Source organism: Pogoniulus pusillus, chromosome 5, assembly GCF_015220805.1.
Source record: "Pogoniulus pusillus isolate bPogPus1 chromosome 5, bPogPus1.pri, whole genome shotgun sequence".
NCBI lineage: Eukaryota > Metazoa > Chordata > Aves > Piciformes > Lybiidae > Pogoniulus > Pogoniulus pusillus.
Genome location: NC_087268.1, coordinates 26,796,776 through 26,803,336, shown reverse-complemented (window position 1 = coordinate 26,803,336; position 6,561 = coordinate 26,796,776).

Here is a 6,561-nt window from a genome sequence, read left to right as displayed (position 1 = left end):
CCCGCCGCCCCTCCTCACCTGCGTCCGCTCCCCATGCCTCGGCGGCCACCCTGACCCACGCCACATAGCGGGAGGCGAGCAGCAAGCCCCGCCCCGCCCGGCGACCCGCGCCCGGCGCCTCGCCCCGCCCAGCAGCGCCGTCCCCGGCCAGACTCACCGCCTGCGCCGCCCAAGGGCCCGCCCGCTGGCGGGGGCTGAGGGCTGGGCTGGCTTCTTCAGGGCGGGATGTTAGCCGCCCGGCGAGCCGGCGAGTCTCCACTGACTCCCGAGGGTGTGCGAGCGGCCGGCGCAGGGAAGCAGGTGCTTACGGTGGCCTCCTTTGGGGCATCACCCTGAAATCTGACCTAGCCCTGTTTTCTCTGGCATCAACCCACTTCCTTTAGCTGCCACGCCTGGATTTAGTTCCCCTTCAAGCTGTGATTCCAAGGTGTCTGAGATGGTTTCAGCACTGTGCGGACAGCCAGTTTTTCCTCAGGCTTCCATGTGGGCTTATGGCAAGACCTGACCAGGCTGATCTCGGAAGGCATGAGAACCCCACGTTCAGCTCAGTGCACTGGCTCTGCACAGTGCAGGGCTAATGCCCATTTGGCAGCCCGATGGGGGAAGAGACACTTCATGTGTTCAAACTGTCCATGCAGTATGGTGCATCCATAACATGCAGAACATAACCGTACTGCCCAGAGAACCCATGTGGCACAACCAAAACCCATTCTTGGTGGATTTATCACTATACTGATGAAGTGAGTGCAGGATGAGTGCCTGGTGCCACCATTTCCATATTCCAGCACCTAAAGTTGCTCCAACTCTCTCTTTGGAGCAATGCTTTGTTTGCTTTCCATCATGAAAGTGTTTATTTTATATGGTTTGATCAGCTGTCTGTTCCACAGTGCCAGCCTATCACTTTTTTGTTTCAAACAATAGTTTCGTCCTTCGGGATGGGCATAACAACTCTATATAGTTCTCATTCCTTAGACTGATCATAAAATTAAACACATAGAAATGCAGATAGGCAGAAGTTTCTCTGTAGTTGTCTCCTTTATCATAGTTTTCAATTCAGTGCCTTTTTTCCTCCTTGAGTTTGCCTTCAGCTCCTTTATTGTGATTCCCAGAAGCTTACTCTTAGTCATTCCTAAGGCATTACTGTAGGGTACTTTGATTTCTTACCCCCCCATCTCTGCTTTTATTCAAGATCTACATGTGCTTATTTACATCTTGGCTGAAGTAGACATATATTTGAATGTGAATTGTAAACATGTAATATGGGAAGAAGCCTCATCTTGGGTGTTGAACAATTTCCAAACCAATGTGAAGGGACTGACAACTCGACTAAGGGTTTGGAAACATACAGGAAGGAGTGTTTTAACTTATTAAATGGTAGAGGAGATCATCTGTTTCAGACTTACAGAACTATTACTCTTTTCCTGGTTGGAAGATCAGGGTTTTTTTGTTTGATTGTTCAGTTTGGGGTTTTTTTTGGTAGAAGGCCTGGTTTGCTTCCCTCTTTGTTTCATTAGCAGTCACTAGAGGAAAGAAGAGATTCTCACACCAGCCTTCTTCCATGTTGACAAAATCAGTATGAAAAGCTGGCTTGAACCATAGAGCTCTCAAAGATGACAGCTATGAAATGATGATGATATAAAAGGGGAGAAAGCCCTTTCTGAGGTGGATGGGTACGTTTCTGCTCCTGTGGCTGTGATCATAGGCTTTCCAAAGCTCTCATGTCTATTCTGGCTATGCAAGATGTTTCTATCTGCTTTTGCCTTTACTGGTTTTGAGTCAAAGGTGATGTCATGATGATTGGTTACATTGGGGAAATTTCACAGGCCATAGCAATCTTAAGAATAAAGATATCAGAGTGCTCTAGGTGTTTATCTGCACAATACTTGATTCCACAATATCCAAAACATAACAACAATTAAGCTGCACAAAGTTTGAAAGTTGGTGATACAGTGGGATTCAGAGGAAAAAGTGTCTCCCAGTAGCTAGCGATGACCAGGAGAGCTCTCCACCATTTAGCAAGAGAGCAGGGAGCATGCCAAAAACTCAACAGTCTCAAGAAAGTCTAACACTTATATGTTGGATGTATATAATACTCAATAAGTGTTGAAGATAAAATGGTAATTTGTAGAACTTAACACACATCACTACTGCCGTAATTCTGATATCCCATGTCTGTTATGACTACCCTTGAAATAAAAAATCCTCTCTGGCACTCATTTTAGAGAAACTCGTTGTTTTAAACCAAAAGTACACTTCCAAAAGAACACACGCAAGTGTCAGCACTGCCAAATGATGATTCATGAGCAAAGGATGCATTTTACTTTGAGCAGAGACTTTCCTAGAGATTCCTATGAGTAGCATGAAGTAACTGATCATGAAACATCTAGTATGACTCCAGTTAGAGAGGAGTGATCATGTGAGTTTCTGTTCTTGTTCCACTGTAGAGCTGTTTTCTCAAGTGAGTTTTATGACTCAGGCTGTTACCTGAGTTGCTCAGTTATTTGTGTCAGTGTGCCTCGATGCGAAGTTCACACGTAGTTGGGAAAAGCCTGATGTTGTTTCCAGCTGAAAGCTTCTGAGGCATGTTTCAGGGTTCAGACATCTGGATCGAAGCCAGGCTGCTGCTAGGAAGACTGCATTGTTCAGAAATCAGTCAGCACCAAGAAGCCAGACAGAGGTGTGTGTCCTTCAGTATCCTGGAGTAATTGGCCAGAATGAACCTTAGAGCGACACAGTAAGTTGTTCAGGCTGACCCTACAAGGTACAGCTCCTAACACATCAATCACAGATGCTGGAAGTGATGACTGCACCATGCTTGTTAATTCAAAGGTAGTCTGGTAATTCCAGTGAAGTCTCTTTGTAATTTAATATAGGTTCATGTGGCAAGCAAGCAAGAAACACAGATATATGCCAGTAAACCTGTTTGTACAGAGTTAAAGCTTGCTGCAGCACCAAAAACTATACATCAGTGCAAACAAGCCATTTCCAAGTCTCCTACCATATGAACACACCGGTTTTACTACAATGTCCTATCCTCCAAGATCCTCATTCCAGAAAATCTCAAGTCTAGGTAGGGGTGGTTGATTTTCTGGTTGGCCAAGTCCAAAGTCTAAATCAAAACTGAGTAGCTGTATATCATACTAGATCTCTTCCCTTAATGCACTCTTTTTCAAAGCTCTTTATTCTTGGAGAGGACAGGGTAGCAACAGAAACATCAGGACACAGCCATCATATTGCAATCATAATAATGCTTTTAGTGTTACTCCTTCAAAGGTAGGTTAGGCCTATGTTGTACACATGGCAGTAGCTCAAAACATGTTTCACATATTAAAAACTTGTTCAGTCAAACTCTCTACCACATACACACAAAAAAGAGTTCCTACTTGATTAGATATATTCATCTGCACTTAAAGCATATTTATGTTGATCTCAAACTGACATTTTAGCAAGTGAAAAACCTGAACAGAACAGCTTTTGCATCAAATTCTGGTTTAAAATAAAAATAGATTTTTTTTTTTTTCAGTAAAATCTTTCATCAGTTCTATATATTTTCATGGCCAATTTCACTTAAGTGAAAGAGGTTTCTCTAGTTACATGACTGCCACTGCAATACTTAACCAGGAATGCATGCTAGCAGTGCCTTTCTTCTCCTGCCATCTAGAATCACTATGGATTTCTTTACAAGGTACTTCTCTCTTTTCTGTGACTCTTTTCTGTGCCTCCCTGAGAGCAATGCTGACAGTAGTTGGGGATTTTTCCTATTTGCCTTCAGCATGGAGAAGATCTACACACTTGGTAGTGCTTGTATTACTGACATTACCTCAATAGTTCTGGTTTGAACTGAAGCAGTTCTCAAGGCGGTTCCCCAAATGACTTCAAGGTTAGTATTGGTCTCCTAAGGACTTCCTTGAGATAGAGACAGTCTGTTGGCACTGACAATACTTATCAGACCCAAAGCGAGTGAACTGGTGGGTGAGTCATTGAAATGAAAATCAAGTTTTGCAACTTGATATCTGCCTGACACACAACCACCTCAAGATCTTATCCTGTTTTGTGGGTTAGAGCTCTCAGAGTCAGCAGAAGTGCAACTGACTTATTAATTTGCAGTAAGGCCTGTAAGATGGATGCAGTGGTTTATCCCTCATATATATCCAGTGTGAGCTTAGACTGTCCTTGTCTGTAATGATGTGATCTGTTTGCTGTTATCACGGAGCATCTCTCTAACTTATGCTCTTGTAATTTGCTATGTACAATGTGTTCTCAGAAATCATTCTGGAATGTTGTATGGTGAGTGGCAACTTGCTGGGAAGGAAGCTGGAACCTTGAGCAAAGGAGTCCTAGATTTAACCTTCTCTCCCAGAAAGGAACAGCACACAATAAAATCTAGACAAACTACACAAGAGCTACAAATCTGTAGCCAGATTATAGAGTGCCTTGCTAGAATACCATTGAAATTTTGAAAAGCAACAAGTGAGGTATATAAACATTGTGGCCTGAGGAAACCCACACAAGAATATTCTTTTTTAAATTGCTAACAAAGCATGAAAAGGACACACAGCAGACTCTAAAACACAGTGTTTGCAAGAATTTCTAGGAGCAGTATCTTGCAGTGGATTGAGCTTTGAAAAATAAACCTCTGTCTCAGGATACACTAGGGTATGATGGTGATTTCACCCTAGATTAGAAGGAAAGATTAGTTACCTTAGAAGCAGATAGAAATGACTATACTGTTGCTCTCTCCAACCACCTTTATAAGCTGTAACCCCAGAACAGCACAAGACATAGGAAAAAAATACAGAGCTACTTTTACATCAGCTATAACTTTCCTTGCAGAAAAAAAAAAAAAAAAAAAAAAAAGGCAAGAAAATCAAAGTAGTCGTTGTGTGGAAGATAATGCTCAGGATAAAGTGAGATAAATATCTACAGCAATTGATTTCCCAAGGGTAGAGCATGAACCTTTTGCCTTTAGAGAGTAATTTACTTTCACAGAGCTAAGCCCTAACTGGCTGTGCATGAATCACTGTGCTAACTGCTGCCACAAATGCTTCCAGAGGCTAGACAGAATACTTTGATTAATATTTTGCCAAACAGTCAATTTTTTGCCTGTTGCTTGTGTGTTTAGGGGCCCTGTGCTGGCATTGTCACAGAGTTCTTGCAGAAAGTTTGATTTTCTATTTTCTCATCTTGGTTTTGGCTAAAGTGCCATAACAAATAAGCAGTACTGTCATTGTTAGTAGCTTTTAATTGATTAGTCATCAAGTTTTGTGTACAAACCAAAGAGGGTTCCAACCCTAGCCTAACTGCAAGGAAATCCTAGGAAAATCCTAAGTAAGCTCTAGTGATGAACACAGCTGGGACTACAATATGATCCCTCATTTGAAAATTTTATACTCAGAGACTGCTTGTGGAAAATGGCTCACAAGTTATGCTTCTTACTAAATATTTCTTTCTTTATTAACACTTATCCACTAGTCTTCAATACATGATGCGAAATCCAAAATACAGTTCTTGACACAGTGATTTTTCTTTGCAAGCCCTATATGCCCACCCTACCATAAATCTAGGTTGTAACAAGAGGAGCCCAAAGCAAAGAGGAAAGGTAACAAAAAGAGTCAGCTTATAAATAAGAAGTAGAAAATGTACTTCAGTCATCTAATTAGCAGTACATGTGAAAGGAAGTGACCAAAACCACCTTAAACGCAAGACTACTTTGGCAATGCCATGGCTTTTGCTCAGTGTTGGCATATTAGATCTAATTAGGATTGATCCACCTTAACAATGGACAGATTTAGAGCCTACGAGGCAGAATTTCATTGCAGTTACAGCATATATTAAAAACAGCTTAACTGCAACAGAGCTTTCTCTGTGGCATTCCTGTCATTTATCATAGCACACTAGTCATGATACATTTATTTTACCATTAGGCTTTTAGTCATCACTGGCATTCATAACACATAACACTGCATGAATGTTTTTGCTTCTTTCCTTTTCCTCCCACATGTCCTTGCAACACAAACATTAGCTCAGACTTCATGAGAGCAACTTTACAATTCTATCTGATCTTACCTTTAGGAGACCAATTCATGACAATACAGCATCTTCTCCTAAATTCTAACTGTCTTAAAGACCTCAGCAGAAACTAAAGCGGTCTCCAGATTTCCTGCTACCTAGATGTCAGTCTCCCCCTGCTACACTCCTCTCCTTATGTTTTCCTTCTTCCCATTCCCCAGCTATTTAGGTCACAACCATCCTTACAACCCTCCTTTCAGGGTAAATTCTTCAGTGTTTTCAGCTCCTTCGTCTCTCAGGCTTTCACAAAGTCTGACCTGAGCACTTAGAACAGACTTCATCTCAGCAGATGATTCTTCTGTGATCAGCAGGAGTCACAGGGAACAATCCTCTCATCTGCTCCTCTCTGCTTACCAACCTCTATCCATACTGCGGATGTCTATCCTGCAGAAGATTAGTCCAGTCCTCAGACCTACCTGGACAGACTGCAGCATCTCTAATACATTTTATGCGTCTTTAATTATTTACTTTATGATCATCCCTGTTATTGGA